The sequence below is a fragment of the Capra hircus genome, chromosome 17 (genome assembly GCF_001704415.2).
Source record: "Capra hircus breed San Clemente chromosome 17, ASM170441v1, whole genome shotgun sequence".
In the NCBI taxonomy this organism is placed as follows: domain Eukaryota; kingdom Metazoa; phylum Chordata; class Mammalia; order Artiodactyla; family Bovidae; genus Capra; species Capra hircus.
The window spans coordinates 54,986,723-55,006,394 of NC_030824.1; positions in this window are offsets into that span (position 1 = coordinate 54,986,723).

Below are 19,672 nucleotides of genomic sequence, written 5' to 3' on the forward strand. Positions count from 1 at the left end.
AATAGCCTCCTGATTAATGTAACAAAAGAGATTGAAAAAAGCTGGCTTAAAGCTCAACATTCAAAAAACAAAGATCATGGCATCTGATCCCATTGCTTCATGGCAAATAGATGGGGAAACAATGGAAACAGTGACAGACTATTTTCTTGGGCTCCAAAATCACTGCAGATGGTGACTGCCGCCATGAAATTAAAAGACACTTGCTCCTTGGAAGAAAAGCTATGACCAATCTAGACAGTGTATTAAAAAGCAGATACATTACTTTGCCAACAAGGTCCATCAGGTCAGAGCTATGATTTTTCTAGTATTCATATATGGATATAAGCGTTGGACTATAAAGAAAGCTGAGCACTGAAGAACTGATGCTTTTGAATTGTGCTGTTGGAGAATACTCTTGAGAGTCCCTTATGCTACAAGGAGATCCAACCAGTCAATCCTAAAAGAAGTCAGTCCTGAATATTCTTTGGAAGGACTGATGCTGAGACTGAAGCTGACAATACTTTGACCACCTGTTGCAAAGAACTGACTCATTAGAAAAGACCCCGAAGCTGGGAAAGATTAAAGGGAGCAGGAGAAGGGGACAACAGAGGATTAGATAGTTTGATGGCATCACAGACTCAAGGGACATGAGCTTGAGCAAGCTCCAGGAATTGGTGATTTGACAGGGAAACCTGACATGCTGTAGTCCTTGGGGACACAAAGAGTTAGACACGACTGAGTGACTGAACTGGACTGAACTGTACTGAACGGATTAGAGTGCAAGTTCCCAGTTGGTGTTAGTGGTAAGGAACCTGCCTGCCAATGCAAGAGACATAAGAGATGGAGGTTAGATCCCTGGGTCAGGAAGATCCCCTGGAGGAGGGCATGGTAACCCATTCCAATAATCTTCCCTGGAGGATCCCATGGACCTAAAAGCCTTTTATACTATGGTCCACAGAATCGCACAAAGTGAGGCATGACAGAAGCTACTTAGCACGCACACACATTAGAGTGAAAATGACTTGTCTTGGCAGTGAACTAAAAATTTCTGAAGCCTTAAAGGATTCACATCCATCCCAGGCTGTAGCTGCTGAAAGAAAAACACCCAACTGTATGCATTTCTATCCATTTGTGGTGAACTGCTCTGACTTAACTGAAAAGAATTACAAATTGGAAAGGATGACTTTGGAACTTTATTTTTTTTAAGTCAAGAGGATTTGATTTTGAGCCTTATTTCCTCTGGATTTAACATGCAAGAGTATTTAATCTTTGAGCCTTAATTTCTTCATAGAAATTTAGTATTCACAGAAGGCTTAGAGGTAAAATTAAGGCATCTTTATTGCTGCAATTTTATGAATAGGAGATTTTTATGTATTTTGGGTTTAGAGTATCATAGTGTTGCCATATAATCTCATTGCAAAACTTCTGATAACCTGTGTACGCCAATATAGGAAAACATAATTTGGCTTGAGGATTAGATTAATAATGGCTAATTACTTGAGCATGTGTTTTATACTAGATTGAGTCTCTGCATCACATATATTTGTAATTAATTTATGTTACAGAATATAGAGAGAGTCATTACTTTATATTCCATAGTAATTACATACATCTGTACATTTGTAAAGACTAAATTTAGCTTATCCTTCTCTCCATTTTGGGAACAAGCCTACTTACAAGAAATTTAAATTTTACTCTGCTCTCCCATGGCCAAGGCAACTACCAATGGAATTTGGTCTCCCCAGGTCCAGAACAGCCTGTGGTTGAGTGGATAAGTATATAATTTTGGACTTCAATTAACTGGTCCTTTGGTTTCTCGCACAACTATGTTCTCCAAATCAACAAAAGAGTCTGAGATACAGTTCTTTGGTGCTAACTCAAAAATGACCAAATGAACTCTGTTCATTTCCAAGTCAAGCCATTCAATATCATAGTAATCCAAGTCTATTTCCTGACCAGTAGTGCAAAAGAGGCTGAAGTTGAATGGTTCTATGAACACCTACAAGACCTTCTAGAACGAACACCCATAAAAGATGTCCTTTTCATCATAGGGGACTGGAATGCAAAAGTAGGAAGTCAAGAGACACCTGGAGTAACAGGCAAATTTGGCCTTGGAGTACGAAATGAAGCAGGTCAAAGGCTAAGAGAGTTATACCAAGAGAACACACTGGTCATAGCAAGCATCCTTTTCTAAGGACACAAGAGAAGACTCTAACATGGACACCACCAGGTGGTCAGTAAAAATCAGATTGATTATATTCTTTGCAGCCAAAAATGGAGACTCTCTATACAGTCAGCAAAAACAAGACCAGGAGCTGACTGTGGCTCAGATCATGAACTCCTTATAGCAAATTCAGACTGAAATTGAAGAAAGTAGGGAAAACCACTAGACCATTCAGGTATGACTTAAATCAAATCCATTATGATTAGTGGAAGTGACAAATAGATTCAAGGGATTAGATCTGATAGGCAGAATGCTTGAAGAATTATGGACAGAGGTTTGTGACATTGTACAGGAAGCAGTGATCAACACCATCCCCAAGAAATAGAAATGCAAAATGGTTGTCTGAGGAGGCCTTACAAATAGCTGTGAAAAGAAGAGAAGTTAAGGTAAAGGAGAAAAAGAGAGATATACCCATTTGAATGAAGAGTTCCAAAGAAAAGCAAGGAGAGATAAGAAAACCTTTCTCAGTGATCAATACAAAAAAATAGAGGAGAACAATGGGATGGGAAAAAGTAGAAATTTCTTCAAGAAAATTAGAGATACGAAGGGAATATTTCATGCAAAGATGGGCACAATAAAGGACAGAAATGGTATGGACCTAACAGAAGCAGAAGATATTAAGAAAAGGTGGCAAGAATACACAGAACAACTATACAAAAAAGATTTTAATGACCACGAGGGTGTGATCACTCACCTAGAGTCAGGCATCCTAGAATGTGAAGTCAAGTGAGCCTTAGGAAGCATCACTACGAACAAAGCTAGTGGAGACGATGGAATTCCAGTTGAGCTGGAATTTAGGATTTCAAATCCTAAAAGATGATGCTGGGAAAGCACGGCACTCAATATGCCAGCAAATTTAGAAAACTCAGCAGCGGCCACAGGACTGGAAAAGGTCAGTTTTCATTCCAAAGAAAGGCAATGCCAAAGAATGTTCGAGTTCAGATCTGTTCAGTTGCTCAGTCGTGACCAACTCTTTGTGACCCCATGAATCACAGCATGCCATTCCTCCCTGTCCATCACCAACTCCCGGAGCTTACCCAAACTCATGTCGATTGAATCGGTGATGCCATCCAGCCATCTCATCCTCTGTAGTCCCCTTCTCCTCCTGCCCTCAATCTTTCACAGCATCAGGGTCTTTTCAAATGAGTCTGTCTGCTCTTCGCATCAGGTAGCCAAAGTACTGGAGTTTCTTCAGCTTCAGCATCAGTCCTTACAAAGAACACTCAGGACTGATCTCCTTTAGAATGGACTGGCTGGGTCTCCTAGTAGTCCAAGGGACTCTCAAGAGGCTTCTCCAACATCACAGTTCAAAAGCATCAATTCTTCAGCTCTCAGCTTTCTTTATAGTCCAACTCTCACATCCATACATGACTACAGGAAAAACCATAGCCTTGACTAGATGGACCTTTGTTGACAAAGAAATCTCTCTGCTTTTCAATATGCTATCTAGGTTGGTCATAACCTTCCTTCCAATGAGTAAGCATCTTTTAATTTCATGGCTGCAATCACCATCTGCAGTGATTTTTGACCCCCTAAAATAAGGTCTGACACTTTTACTGTTTCCCCATATATTTGCCATGAAGTGATGGGACTGGATGCCATGATCTTAGTTTTCTGAATGTTGAGCTTTAAGCCAACTTTTTCACTCTCCTCTTTCACTTTCATTAAGAGGCTCTTTCGTTCTTCTTCACTTTCTGGTGTCATCTGCATATCATATCTCAGGTTATTGATATTTCTCCCAGCAAACTTGATTCCAGCTTGTGCTTCTTCCAGCCCAGTGTTTCTCATGATGTATTCTTCATATAAGTTAAATAAGCAGGGTGACAACATGCAGCCTTGAGGTACTCCTTTTCCTGTTTGGAAACAGTCTGTTGTTCCATATCCATTTCTAACTTTTGCTTCCTGACCTGCATACAGATTTCTCAATAGGGTGGTCAGGTGGTCTGGTATTCCCATCTCTTTCAGAATTTTCCACAGTTTGTTGTGATCCACACTGGCAAAAGCTTTGACATAGTCACTAAAGCAAAAATAGATGTTTCTCTGAAACTCTTTGCTTTTTCGATGATCCAGCAGATGCTGGCAATTTGATCTCTGGTTCCTCCGCCTTTTCTAAACCAGCTTGAACATCTGGAATGTTCAAACTACTGTACAATTGCACTCATCTCACATGCCAGCAAAGTAATGCTGAAAATTCTCCAAGCCAGGCTTCAACAGTGCATGAACCACGAACTTCCAGAGATCAAATTGCCATCATCTGTTGGATCATTATAAAAACAAGAGAATACCAGAGAAACATCTACCTCTGCTTTATTGATTACACCAAAGCTTTGACTGTGTGGATCACAACAAACTGGAAAATTCTTCAGGAGATGGGACTACCAGACCACGGGACCTGCCTCCTGAGAAACCTGTGCAGTCAGGAAGCAACAGTTAGTCCTGGTCATGGAGCAACAGACTGGTTCCAAACTGGGAAAGCAGTATGTCAAGGCTGTATATTTCACCCTGTTTATTTAACTTATATACAGGGTACATCATATGAAATGCATGGCTGGATGAGGCACAAGATGAAATCAAGATTGCTGGGAGAAATATCAATAACTTCTGATATGCAGATGACACCACCCTTATGGCAGAAAGCGAAGAAGAACTAAAGAGCCTCTCGAGGAAAGTGAAAGCAGAGAGTGAAAAAATTGGCTTAAAAGTCAACATTCAAAAAAGAAGTCATGGCGTCTGGTCCCACCAGTTTATGAAAACAAATGGGAAACAATGGAAACAGTGATAGACTTTATTTTTGGGGGGTCTCCAAAATTACTGCAGATGGTGACTGCAGCCACGAAAAGATGCTTGCTCCTTGGAAGAAAATCTATGAACAACCTAGACAGCATATTGTAAAGCAGAGACATTACTTTGTCAACAAAGGTCCATTTGGTCAAAGCTATGGTTTTTCCAGTAGGCATGTATGGATGTGAGAGTTGGACTATAAAGAAAGCTGAGTGCCGAAGAATTGATGCTTTTGAAGTGTGGTGTTGGAGAAGACTCTTGAGAGTCCCTTGGACTGCAAAGAGATCCAATGAGTCCATCTTAAAGGAAATCAGTCCTGGGTGGTCATTGGAAGGACTGATGCTGAGGTTGAAAGTCCAACATTTTGGCCACCTGATGCAAAGAACTGACTCCTTGAAAAAGACCTTGATGCTGGGAAAGATTGAAGGCAGGAGGAGAAGGAGACGACAGAGGATGAGATGGTTGGATGGCATCACCGACTCATTGGACATGAGTTTGAGCAAGCTCTGGCAGGTGATATTGGACAGGGAAGCCTGGCATGTGCAGTCCATGGGGTCACAATGAGTCAGACACGACTGAGCGACTGAACTGAATTGATGTTCTCCAACTTAATTTTTACCAGCAGTAGAATTATTACAGACTTCCCCTTCTATTCTTTATTTCTCAACTGATTAAGAACCTGGTCGGGAAAGAGGGCTGCTATTATTCTGTTCCTCTCAGATATCTCAGAAGTGTGTGTGAATATACAATGCATCAGTATTTAGTACAAATATAAATGAAAGAGTATATATATATATACACACATAATACACAAAGAGGATGTGTTCAGATGTGTTCAAATGCACACGTATATAAACATATACCATATACTCATGTATAATGTGTATATACCTGAATATATGATGTGTAAATATGCATATAAACGTGCACACTCACACACATATATGTGCACATATTCATACCTAAAAATAAAATAAGCCTGCTTTATCTGGATTGTGGGATTACTATTAATATTTTATTTCTCTTCTTTACAGCTTCTATACTTCTAGTTTTTTTCAGCGTATATTCATCGATCAGAAAAAGCTACAATGTTTCAATGACTAAGTTCAGTTTCACCATAACTTGTGTTGGTTCCTCCTCCTTTCCTCAGAAGTTACCCTGTTCTTTCACAATGTCTTTATAAAAAGAGTAAGAACTTATTTCAATGTATTTTATTTAACTTACACATTTTGCTCTTTGGCCATCTTGATTACAGTGGGACTTCCTTAAGAAGGCGAGTCATATCGTCTTCGCTGAAGCGTGTTAACAGTATGCATTTTCTCCTGTGCATATAACAGTATGCCTTGCATACAATGAGTACTCTTTAAATACTTACTGAAATCTGATTCTACCACAATCTCCAGGCAATTGGATTGTACTCCAGTGAAACAGTTGCTGAAAACTGGAGAAAAACAATGCTCCGAGATATATAGAGAGATAATTCCACACAGTGGGCATGCAATAATTCAATGAGGTTGTTAGGGAAGGCTTAAAAATAAAACCATAGTCCACTTAGCAGCAGATAGAGATCAGGCTCTGAAGCCCCGTATCTGATCATGGTAAAAGGGAGCATATCTGAAATTAAGCCCAGGCAGAGCGATTGTGGAAACGTAGTGAGATGCGCTTTATGTTGCCTGGGAGGCCAAAACAACCTCTCTTGCCAAATCAACAATCCTGTATCCGGTCTCTTGAGAGACTGGGTGATTGAGTAACAGGCTACAGATGTGAAATCTTTAAGTCGACTTCGTTTGAGGAGCTGCCAGGCACCAAGTAATGTGATGAGCTGAGGCGATCTCCCTAGGACTCTCAGAGCCACCAACGCCAGCTCTGGGAGCACACTGAAATCACTCAGAACCTGGCAATGCCTGACACCTGGCTCTCTGTTCCCTCTCCACCCCCATCTTAAAAAAGCAGGAGATTTCCAGAAAAACATCTATTTCTGCTTTATTAACTATGCCAAAGCCTTTGACTGTGTGGATCACAATAAACTGTGGAAAATTCTGAAAGAGATGGGAATACCAGACTACCTGACCTGCCTCTTGAGAAACCTGTATGCAAGTCAGGGAGCAACAGTTAGAACTGGACATGGAACAACAAACTGGTTCCAAATAGGAAAAGGAGTATGTCAAGGCTGTATATTGTTATCCTGCCTATTTAACTTCTATGCAGAGTACATCAGGAGAAACGCTGGGCTGGAAGAAGCACAAGCTAGAATCAAGATTGCCGGGAGAAATCTCTATAACCTCAGACATGCAGATGACACCACCCTTATGGCAGAAGGTGAAGAGGAACTAAAAAGCCTCTTGATGAAAGCGAAAGAGGAGACGGAAAAAGTTGGCTTAAAGCTCAACATTCAGAAAACGAAGATCATGGCTTCTGGTCCCATGACTTCATGGGAAATAGATGGGGAAACAGTGAAAACAGTGACTGACTTTATTTTGGGGGCTCCAAAAATCACTGCAGATGGTTATTGCGGCCATGAAATTAAAAGACACTTACTCCTTGGAAGGAAAGTTATGACCAACCTAAAGAGCATATTAAAAACCAGAGACATTAGTTTGCCAACAAACGTTCATCTAGTCAAGGCTATGGTTTTCCCAGTGGTCATGTATGGATGTGAGAGTTGGACCATAAAGAAAGCTGAGAGCTGAAGAATTGATGGTTTTGAACTGTGGTATTGGAGAAGACTCTTGAGAGTCCCTTGGACAGCAAGGAGATCTAACCAGTCCATCCTAAAGGAGATCAGTCCTGAGTGTTCTTTGGAAGGACTGATGTTGAAGCTGAAACTCCAATACTTTGGCCACCTGATGTGAAGATCTGACTCGATGGAAAAGACCCTGATGCTGGGAAAAACTGAGGACAGGAAGAGAAAAGAATGACAGAGAATGTGATGGTTGGGTGGCATCACCGACTCAGTGGACATGAGTTTGGATGAACTCCAGGAGTTGGTGATGGACAGGGAGACCTGGCATGCTGCAGTTCATGGGTTGCAGAGCTGGACATGACTGAGCAACTGAACTGAACTGTATTGAGGAATGATCCAGTAAATGGGCCATTCGCAGTGAATGCTTTCATAAAGATTAGAAATGCTGTGGTACTGTGGTGGTTTTGCTTTGTAATACATATATTTTCTTTTAAATTTGTTTCAGATTCCATACTAACTTCTAAGTTTGCTGCCAAAAATTCTAAGAAGAATGAAATAAACACAACATATTGAGAAGGACTGACTGTCCTAGTTCTGGCTTTTGCATAAGGAGAATCCTTAATAGTGATATGGGTATTTTGAAGTTGAAGAGAGAAATGGTGAGTCAAAAGAAGCAGAACAAGAAACTGGAAAAAGCAGGTGGGAGAAACAGTCATCTCCCTTAATATTTTTTAAACATCAGATGTGAGTGTGGGGGAAATGTTCGTTTCAAAAATTATTAGAAGTTAAGAGAAAATGATTTCCTAAATCTTTTCCAAATAAAAGATTTTCAGTAGTACAGGGGTTCCAGAGAGTAGAGGGCAAGTGGCCATGAAGCGGACTTAAAAGATCAAGGGATAAATTGACATGGAAACAAGGAATGCTAATAGTTAGGAATGAGTTCCTCAAAAGTAAAAGCATATACACAGTGAAATATTACGCAGCCATTAAAAAGAATACATTTGAATCAGTTCTAATGAGGTGGATGAAACTGGAGCCGATTATACAGAGTGAAGTAAGCCAGAAAGAAAAACACCAATACAGTATACTAACGCATATATATGGAATTTAGAAAGATGGTAATGATAACCCAGTATGGGAGACAGCAAAAGAGAGGCAGATGTATAGAACAGTCTTTTGGACTCTGTGGGAGAAGGCAAGGGCGGGATGATATGGGAGAATGGCATTGAAACACGTATATTATCATATGTGAAATGAATTGCCAGTCCAGGTTCAATGCATGATACAGGGTGCTCAGGGCTGGTGCACTGGGATGACCCAGAGGGATGGGATGGGGAGGGATGTGGGAGGGGGTTCAGGATGGGGAACACATGTACACCCGTGGTGCATTCATGTCAATGTATGGCAAAACCAATACAATATTGTAAAGTAATTAGCTTCCAATTAAAATAAATTAATTTTTAAAAAAGTGAAAGCAAAGGGGAAAAACTGGCTGCTTGGGGCTAATAATTGCAGATCATGAGGTGGAAGAGATAAGAGACTGGGTGGAGCTGAAGGGGCGGAAGTGCCGAGTAGTTGAAGATTTTTTAAGATATTTGTGTAAAATAAACTAATCCCAGGGTATCAATTTGAAATACTGCTACTCAAAGATTTATAATTCACCCAGAAGAAAATGGCAACCCACTCCAGTACTCCTGTCTGGAAAATCCCGTGGAAGGAGGAGCCTGGTATGCTATAGTCCATGGGGTTGCAGAGTCGGATTCTGACACGACTGAGCAACTTCACTTTCACTTCCTGGTGGCTCAGCTGGTAAAGAATCTGCCTGCAATGCGGGAGACCTGTGTTCGATCCCTGAGTTGGGAAGACCCCCTGGAGAAGGGAACAGCTACCCATTCCAGTATTCTGGCCTAGAGAATTCCATGGACTAAACAGTCCACGAGGTCGCAAAGAGTCGGACATGACTGAGCGACTTTCACTTCACTGACTTCTTAGTACTCAAGATTTCTTGCACTTTTGTAATGGTTAATGGTGATGCAGCAAGCTGATAGAAACTTGATTTTTTTGTTTGTTTTGTGTTTTATCAAGAGGAGAAATAATATAGAACTCTTTTGACATGGTCTGCCTGTTTAAGGATTAAAACTGGACCTCACCCTCAGCCTTCTCAATTAAGGCTGTCTCCCAGATACCCTGAAACTGAAGCTGCCTCCATGACAGTAAATTCCAGTGCTGTAAAATCAGTTCAGGGAACTTTCTCTTTTCTTTTTTTTAACAGTTAATTTTAATTGGAAGATAATGCCTTACCATGTGCTAGTTTCTGCTGTACAACAAAGTAAATCAGCTATAAGTTTATGTATATCCCTTCCCTCTTGGCCCTCCCTTCTACCCTCTCCCCCCACCCCACATCTCCAGGCCATCACAGAGCATTGAGCTGAGCTCCCTTGCTGTACAGAAGCTTCTCGCTAGCCATCTATTTTACACATGGCAGTGATTATATGTCAATGCTACTGTCTCGATTCTGAGAACTTTCTCTTAACAATGATGAGGCATGGGGTAAAATTTTTATTTATAAAAACAGTATAACCACATTGTAGATATTCTGAAAAAGAAAACAATACCTCTGATTCATCTATCATCTACCATCTTAAGAGAATCAGTGATGTAATTTTGGTATTATTTTTTCTGGGTATTCATACTCAAATATTTTGATCATATAATAAATTTAATTTTGTACTTGGGTCTTTATGTATTAACTTAAGGCTATCATTTTCCATGATTGTATAAAATTACCTGTATTTACTAATCTGTACCAGTTCTCTAGCATTGCACACTGCTATGGGTTTTTTCACTTCTGTTAAGGCTTCCTACGGAGAAGGCAATGGCACCCCACTCCAGTACTCTTGCCTGGAAAATCCCATGGATGGAGGAGCCTGGCAGGCTGCAGTCCATGGGGTCACTGAGGGTTGGACACGACTGAGTGACTTCACTTTCACTTTTCACTTTCTTGCATTGGAGAAGGAAATGGCAACCCACTCCAGTGTTCTTGCCTGGAGAATCCCAGGGATGGGGGAGCCTGGTTGCCTGCCGTCTATGGGGTCGCACAGAGTCGGGCACGACTGAAGTGACTTAGCAGGGCTTCTTAAGTGGCTCGGCGGTAAAGAATCCACCTGCCAATGCAGGAGAAGCAGGAGACACAGGTTCCATCCCTGGGTCAGGAAGATCCCCTGGAGGAGGAAATGACAACTCATTTCAGTATTCTTGTCTGAAAGGTGCCCCAGACAGAGAAGCCTGTTGGGCTACAGTCCATGGGGTCGCAAACAGTCAGACATGACCGAGTGACCAACAGCAACAGTATCACTACTGAATAGTTTTGTACATAAAACTTTTCTATATATTAGGTTGTTTCTCTAGGGCAAAACCTCAAATGTGGATTACTGTAAACAAAATAGCATTAAAAAGTTCTTATTATTGACTCTACCAAACACTCTAGGTAAGCTTTTTTTTTTAATTTTAATAATCCCTATTGCTATATTTGAGGCCATCATTTTAATGCCACTTATGGATTGGGAATCTTAACCTAGAGAGGGAAATTAGCTTACTCAAGATCACACAGCTGGCAGATGGATGAAACTGGCTATGAACCCAAAGCAGAGAGCCAGGAATGAGAAGCTAAAACCTTGTACAAGTTGCAACCCAGTAAAGAAGTGGATGTGGAGTTTGCTCTTGAGAACTGCAGTTCCAATGCTCTGTAGGGAAAAAGCAGCTTTTTAGGGAAAAAAGCAGCTTTTCAGTGTTAGAGTCATTCTGCTTTATGCAGGGAACCTAATAGATCTACATGACTCTAACAACAGAAGAATCTATCAAAGCATTAATTTTATCATTCATCCCTTTAGACTAAGAAAAGATTGGGCATGATGTTGACAGCTGAAATAGACACTTTATGTTTTTAGGTAGCTTTAATTATTGGTTTAATATATGACCATGTATTTCCATATATTTCAAACCCAAAGCTTTAAGGACTGCATCTCAGACTTATTTAATGTGCTGATGTCCTTTGTAATTATATGTGCTTCGCTGATAGCTCAGTTGGTAAAGAATCAGTCTGCAATGCAGGAAACCTGGGTTCAACTTCTGGGTTGGGAAGATCCGCTAGAAAAAGGATAGGCAACCCACTTCAATATTCTTGGGCTTCCTTTGTGGCTCACCTGGTAAAGAATCCACCTGCCATGCAGGAGACCTGGGTTCAATCTCTGGTTGGAAAGATCCCCTGGAGAAGGGAAAGGCTACCCACTCCAGTATTCTGCCCTGGAGAATTCCATGGACTGTATAGTCTATTAGATCTCAGAGAGTCGGACACAACTGAGTGACTTTCCCTTTTACTTTTGTAATTATAGATATCCTGGAGATATATGTAGTTCCCTGTAAAATTAAACTTCTGCTAATAAGTTGAACTAAATAATAACTATAGATTTTCACAATTGAACCCAAGCAGCTTAAAAATTAAATTGCCACAGTCAAATTAAGTAAAACTGCTCAAAAATTATGTGGCCTGAAAAATGATGTATCTACCCCTAAATGAAGACCTCATCAAATGAATATAGAAAGATAAATCAAAATTCCAGAAGTGCATTGTACATAGAGAACAGAACTACCCAAGTTTCCCCACCCCCCATAGAAACTATTGTCTGTACTTTAATTACAAAACAAAATCAACTCTTACCCAGGAATCTGTTTGGATCCTTTTAATCACTAACCAGTATATTTTTAACCAGTATTTTTACATTAGTGATGAGTCCAAAACTATGGTCTGAAACCAAGCTTATAGTGTTCATTTTTTTTTTTTTTCTGATTTCTGAGATGGATTCACCAGAAGCAGATTGAAATTCAATCTTATGCAAAGCATTTCAGAAGCATCTGGAGTGAACTGAAATTATAGGGAAGAATGAAAAAAAAAATTATTCACTAGAAAAAGAAAGAACAGGCTTTAAAATCATAACAGGAAAATATCCTGCTGTTACCTAAGAAATGGATCATTAAGCTGTGTCCCACTAGATGGTGAAGTTATTCCTCTGTCTACAACACATATGCCTAAGTTAGACATATTTTTTCTTTAGCAGATCTGCTGTAATCTGTTCAAGTTTAGAAGAGACTAAGCTTTTTCTCTTGATACTGTTTGCTATCTCTTTTCTCAGAATGCCTCTCCTTCAGTTTCCTTGCTCGAGGTTTTTATAAGACTGTAAACACCGAGGGACAGAGTGTAAAGAAAAGGAATCCATCATACTCATGAATATTTAAATTACAATATATAGCCTGGATCAGAGACAGTGAAAAGTCTTTGCTATTTAAAGCGGATACATGGCAAATGTCCCTTTATAAAATCAATGTGTTCTGCTAAAGAGCTTTTCCAGTACCCTGAACACATAGTTATCTGAACTGACTGAACATAATGGGTTTGACTTTGTCATTTCACAGCTACATTTATATATACAGAAATAGAGCTGGTGGTGTCATCAGACCAGATCACATAAGGTTATGCTGTTGCAGTGACTGGCAAAGCCTGCAGGTTCGTGAAGGAAGGATGGGGACGAACTGACTACAGGCCAACCACTAGAAGGCATATCACAGTGGGGAAAATGTTGATAATTTAAGTGGGAAGTTCTCTTCCATTTTTAGCCAGCCTAGTATATTGGGTTGGCCAAAAAGTTTGTTTGCATTTTGCTATAACATCTTATGGAAAAATCCGAGCCCAGTCCAAAAAGGCCATGACTGGTGAAGTGTGAGCTTGGAAAATAAAGCACAGCCTCTGTGCTGTCCACTGAGTTATTTATTGCTAAACTGTCTATTTGGAGTTGATTAGTCTTGTCAGCCCTATGTCTCGATATTTAGTCATTACAAGAACTAGATTTATATAATATATATCCAGGCTTCATCAGTAGCTGAGCTGGTAAGGAACACACCTATCAGTGCAGGAGGTGCAGGAGATGAGGGTTCAATACCTGGGTTGGGAGGAGGGCATGGAAACCCACTCCAGTAGTCTTGCCTGGGAAATTCCATGCACAGAGGAGCCTGGCGGGCTACAGTCCATGGTGTTGGAGAGAGAAAGAGGTGACTGAGTCTGTACTCACACCATATGTATTCAGATACGATGTGCTGTGCTGTGCTTAGTCGCTCAGTCATGTCCAACTCTGAGACTCCATGGACTTAGCCCACCAGGCTATTCTGTCCATGGGGATTCTCCAGGCAAGAATACTGGAGTGGGTTGCCTTGCTCTCCTCCAGAGGATCTTCCCTACCCAGGAATCAAACTCAGGTCTCCTGCATTGCAGGTGGGTTCTTTACTGTCTGAAACACCAGGGAAGCCCAAGAATACTGGAATGGGTAGCCTATTCCTTCTCCAAGGGAACTTCCCAATCCAGGAATTGAACCAGGGTCTCCTGCATTGCAGGTGGATTCTTTATCAGCTGAACTACCTGGGAAGTCCATATTCGGATATAAATCCTGCTTTAAAAAAATAAGATGCTTTATCAGACTCAAAACTAAGGCCCTTTAAGCCAACAATAAGAGATATGAAAATAATTTCTGTCATAATAAATGCAGAAAAAATTCAAAGTTTAATGTCAGGGACCAACTGGTTGTGAAGGATATATCCCATTTCCTTTTTCTGGACTCAGTCTAATTATTGGAGAAGCTTCACCATTCATAGTCAGGTTGGGTAAAGCATCCAGAAAGCCATGGTCCTCAAGCCCAAAGTCATTCCACATCATTGGATTATTAGTGGTGAACACTGATGAGTCACTATTCCTTGAACATGTATCTTTGTTTGTTTCCATGAAAGTCTGATATAGAGGAGCTTCTATGTTAAACTATACATCAATTGATATCAATATTACTTAAGTTCTATTGAAATGGGGAAGGGAGGAAGGGAATAAGTTGTACTTTATTGAGCAATTTGGCCAAGTGTAGGGTTAATTTCTATCCTAACTGCGTCATTTCTTGTTTTCTGAGAATAGAATGCCATAGACAGTATTAGAAGTACAAGATGTTGACTAGGAAAATGCCTGTGAAAGAGGTAGGGGAGAAAAAGGCGGAGAGAACAGAAGGCAGAGAGAGCCCTTGGATGATGTTCAGGTATGATGCTGTCAAAAGAGCAAGGAAGTGAAGGAGGATTGCGTAAGAAGTCTGCAATGCGTCTTGCAGAAAGTCTAGACCAGAGCGGTGAGGAACCCCAGGGCAGAGGTTGCTTAGAAGAGCCCTGTGTCAAGTAGAAACTATTTGCATTTAGCACCCCAGCTGTGCTCATTCATTAGCGGGGAGAAGCCAGCTAGCTCATGGCCTAAGTGTGTGTGAACACTTCAGTGGATCGCAAAGGTGTGTGACTACTGGGTTACTCTTGAAGGGAAATCATGTACCTCCGGAACAACCACACCACTTCCATCACCCCTGATCATCATTAAACTATAAATCCACCCCTTTCTGTCTATTTCCCCAAACTTGGTTAAGTCCAGAAGAGAGACGAAAAATTTATAGTAAAGCTTTCCCTGTATGCCATGATAGACATCACTAATCGGTATAATCACTCCTACTGATCTGTGACAGACATGAGGTTGGATGTGCCATGAGATGAAACCTAACTGCTATTTCTGGTTAGGTCTCTGACCTTTCTCTGTGGATGGAAGCAAAGGTATAAGGATAGGAACAGCTTGAAATGGTACAAAAGTCAAATTTGGGTTTCACATATGAATGCTCTGCTGGACATTGACACATTTTCAGGAACTCTTTTTTTAAAAAAAATTTTACTAATATATAGTTGAATTGCAATATTGTATTTGTTTCAGTTGTAAAGTGATTCAATGATATTTATACATGTATGTATAAAGATATACATACAGTATACAGTCTTTTCCAGATTCTTTTCAATTACAGGTTATTACAAGATATTGAATATATTTCTTTGTGCTATATGGCAGGCCCTTGTTAGTTACTTATCTTGTATTCAACAGTGTACATATATTAATCCTGAAATAATTTATCCCACACCCTCCCATTTAGTAACCTTAAGTTTGTTTTCTATGTCTGAGTCTATTTACTTTTTCAGTAACTCTCTATATGACTTCTCTCTCTCTTTTTCTATATATATATATATATATATACATACTCTGTATATACTATGCTGAAAAATATATACGTGTGTATATATATATATACATGTGCACATGAAATATACATTATTTTTCAATCAAGGAGGCTAAATTAATGATCATTTCATACTTTCCTTATACCCACACCCTTTTGGTAGACAAGGTCTTCAACTTCTAAACCACATTTCTTCCCACATACATAAGTGGTTTCTCTATTTTTGAGGTGGGGCGCAGCTACCTACTTTTCCAAACTGCCAGCCCCAAAGCTCTGCTGACACGGCACTTCTCAGCATATCTGTGTGTGACGTTCCAAGCACAATTGGAAGCAAGTCTGTGATGACTGCCTCAAGGTTTGCAGGTTTTTGTAGAGTACTTGGCATAATCTTCACATTATGGATATTATTCTTTAATGCAAAATGGTATAATACCGTTACAGTGGAGATCAAATTGGGTTTCGCCCATCCACTTCTAATATTTCTTTGAAATTTTTCATTTCCTCAAGTTCCCCCTGGTTGGGGAAAAAAAAAAAAATTCCCTGGAGCAGCAACTCTCTAAAGAGTTATGCTTATGTATTAAATTCTTGCCACTGGGCAAATCTCCTGACCCAGAAAGATTTATTCTAAAACTTTTATAAATAATCTCCATCCCTTTTCATATACTTCCCTCTGCATTCTAATTACATTTTTAAGAAAGGCGAGAACAAATTTGATTGCCACTATTCTTATGAGATGAAGCTGGTTTAACCTGAGCTGAGAAAAGCTCCCACTGCCCTTCTCAATACTTTTTCCCAAAAATCTTTATCAATGTGTCAAGTTGAATTTATGTGGCCTGATTTGATTGGATTTTTGAAAGGAAGAGGAGTTGGCAATACTGAATTACTCATTTATGACTCAGCATGGGGTTATTCTGAAACATGCTGAGGTTCAAGCTGATCCAGGGATGTGGGCTGAACACCAAATTCAACTGGGTTGTCTGAGAAGTGAATTTGGCTTCTGGTCACCATAGTTAGAGGCACTTAAAATTTACATGTGAATAAGTGAATAATTCTGAACAAATTAAGGCTTGACTGAATAATTAAGCAAAAAAGAGGGAGTAGGAAAAGATTTATATCCTTGAGGAGGGAGTGGAAAGGCTAGGTGGAAGCACAGTTCTTTGTCCTGAAGATACCTACAAGACAGAATCGATGCAACACTTGCCTTAGTCATTGCTTCCGCACTGATTGGCTTGTGTCTCACCAGTTAGTTTGCTGTAGAGATGCCAAATTTGTGTCAAGGTTTCTTGTGTGGCATGTCTAGGGGTACAGGGGAGTGGGATTGCCAACTGGAGAAGTTAGTGTCTGCAATCTTCAATTATCCTGCTCTGTCCTCTGCCCCTTTCCCTTTTTGTCCACTCACATATGTGAATCACATAGAAAGTGGAGAGGCTCCTACAATGGGAAAAGGATGAAGATCTGAATTTTATTTTAGAATAGGCTTGAAACATACAAACGCACTTTCAGTGTGTCAGCTAAAAAGAGGCAGAGTGTGAGAGCTGCAGGTTGAGTTTTATTTGAGGCAAAAGGAGGACTGCATCCTGGGAGACAGCATCTCAGGTAGCTCTGAGAGACTGCTCCAAAGAACCAGTGGGGGAAAGTCAATATGTACGATTTTTGAGAAAGGGGAGTTCAGTGCAATCAAGTGCTTCCTTTACAAAAGGTTTTCTGCTAGTCACAAGGAGCTGATGTCACCATGAAGGGATTTAGTGATTTTCTAGATATGAAGAGAGGAAAGGATTGGAATCATGAAATCAGTTCCTGAAAATATCCAACTATCTAAAGACCTGTTCCACCAATTTTCCCAGAGCACAGAGTGCCTGCTCTCCACTCTGAATCCCCCTCAGGGGGCTGTTGAAAGTCAGCAGGTGCAGCAGCACAGGGTTCAAGCTCCTCAGAGGCAGATGGGAAATGTCCTTGTTCAGGCAAGGCAACTGCTTTTAGCAAGCGCCAATTTGTAGCTGGCAAATGTTTGGTTAAGTGGCATTTTATGCAACATCAACCAGGTTACAGAAGGAGTCTTAGAAGACCCTGAGAAAGAGATCTCCATAAGAGGAAAAGGGAATTTTACACACAGAGCCAGACCCTATGGCAGACCGTAAACTGTAGAAAGATTGGTTTCAGATATGTGTCCAGATGCCGTATAAACAGGGCCACCTTCAGGGATGTGTAGTCAATACAGACGCACCAAAATCCACCCCCAGAAGAGACCCACCCTTGGTCTGCTGCTGCTGCTGAGTCGCTTCAGTCGTGTCTGATTCTGTGCGACCCCATAGACGGCAGCCCACCAGGCTCCCCTGTCCCTGGGATTCTCCAGGCAAGAACACTGGAGTGGGTTGCCATTTCCTTCTCCGATGCATGAAAGTGAAAAGTCAAAGTGACGTCGCTCAGTAGTGTCCGACTCTTAGTGACCCTGACCACATGGACTGCAGCCCACCAGGCTCCTCCAGCAATGGGATTTTCCAGGCAAGAGTACTGGAATTGGGTACTATACCCTTGGTTTAGGGGTCTGCTATCACTAACTTAAAATTCTTAGCAATTTTGAGCAAGATGCTCTGTTTTTATTTTGCACTGAGTCTCATAAATTATATAGCAGTTCTGAGGGCAACCCTTACCCCAAGTCGTTCCCCATTTTCCATCTATTCACAATAGGCCTTCACTTAATGAGTTCCTCCTGTGGAAATGGGAGAAGGCAATGGACGGGGGAGGGAGCCTGGTGGGCTGCCGTCTATGGGGTCGCACAGAGTCGGACACTTCTGAAGCGACTTAGCAGCAGCAGCAACAGCCTGTGGAAATACTGTATGGTGGGTTAGGATTAAAGATTGACTCTCACTGGCTTATTTCTTTCTAAAACCCAGATGGAGAAGGGATAATTGCTCAGGGGTCGGAGGAAGAGGTGATTGAATTACTATCGGATTGCATTTTTGATCTTTCATAAGTAAAATGACATAATTAAAACTAATAACAATTTTCAGGCTAGATTCCATTGATCAGTACAAGAGGAAGCGCTTTTCATTTTAAATTAAGGAACACAATTCAATCTTCTCAAGAATCCTTGCTGACCCAAGAACTTTTCCTACCTTATACTGAGCCTAAACCTGTCACTGTCTCCTGGACTTTCATTTCTAAGAGGAGAAAAATGTAATAATCTGCTAATACAGAGTAAGAAAGAAGGTTTGAGAATCCTAGATTGGGCATGCATTTGGACAAAGTATGAAATGAAATCTAATCTTCAGATCCCCAGTAGGATGCATGGCTGGTAAAAGAATACTTAGAGATCTGACACCTCAGAAATATTTTGAACCTGAAGATTTGGATGATATAGCCATAATCTTGTTAGGGGAAACACTGACTAAAACCGCCCACCCTGGCCAGGCACCATAGTAATCATTTGCATGAGTAATTTTATGACTGAAGATCCTAGTGAGGTACAGAGTACTAACAAGCCATCACCAACTGGAAGAATTCGGAAAGGTCAAAAGAAGATGCCGGTCCATCTGTCCTACTAACCTCCCAGAATCCTCCTTGCTGAAGTCCATCTTGGCTGAGCGCCACCAGGAAGGATCCTGAGTCAGAATAATTGGCCAGGGCCAACCCGGAAACTAACCCCATCACCATAAAACCTGTGCTTCTAGCCACGTGGCAGAGCCGTCCTCCTCTGTCCTGCTACTGTCCCCCCAGCAGCCCCTTCCCAATAAAGTCTCTTGCTTTAGCAGCATGTGTCTCCCCTCAGACGACTCATTTCCAAATAGTAGGCAAGAGCCCACTCTTGGGCCCTGGAAGGGGCTCCCTTCCTGTAACAGTCTGAACCAGGCTTAGTTTGTGTCTGGTCCAAGTCTG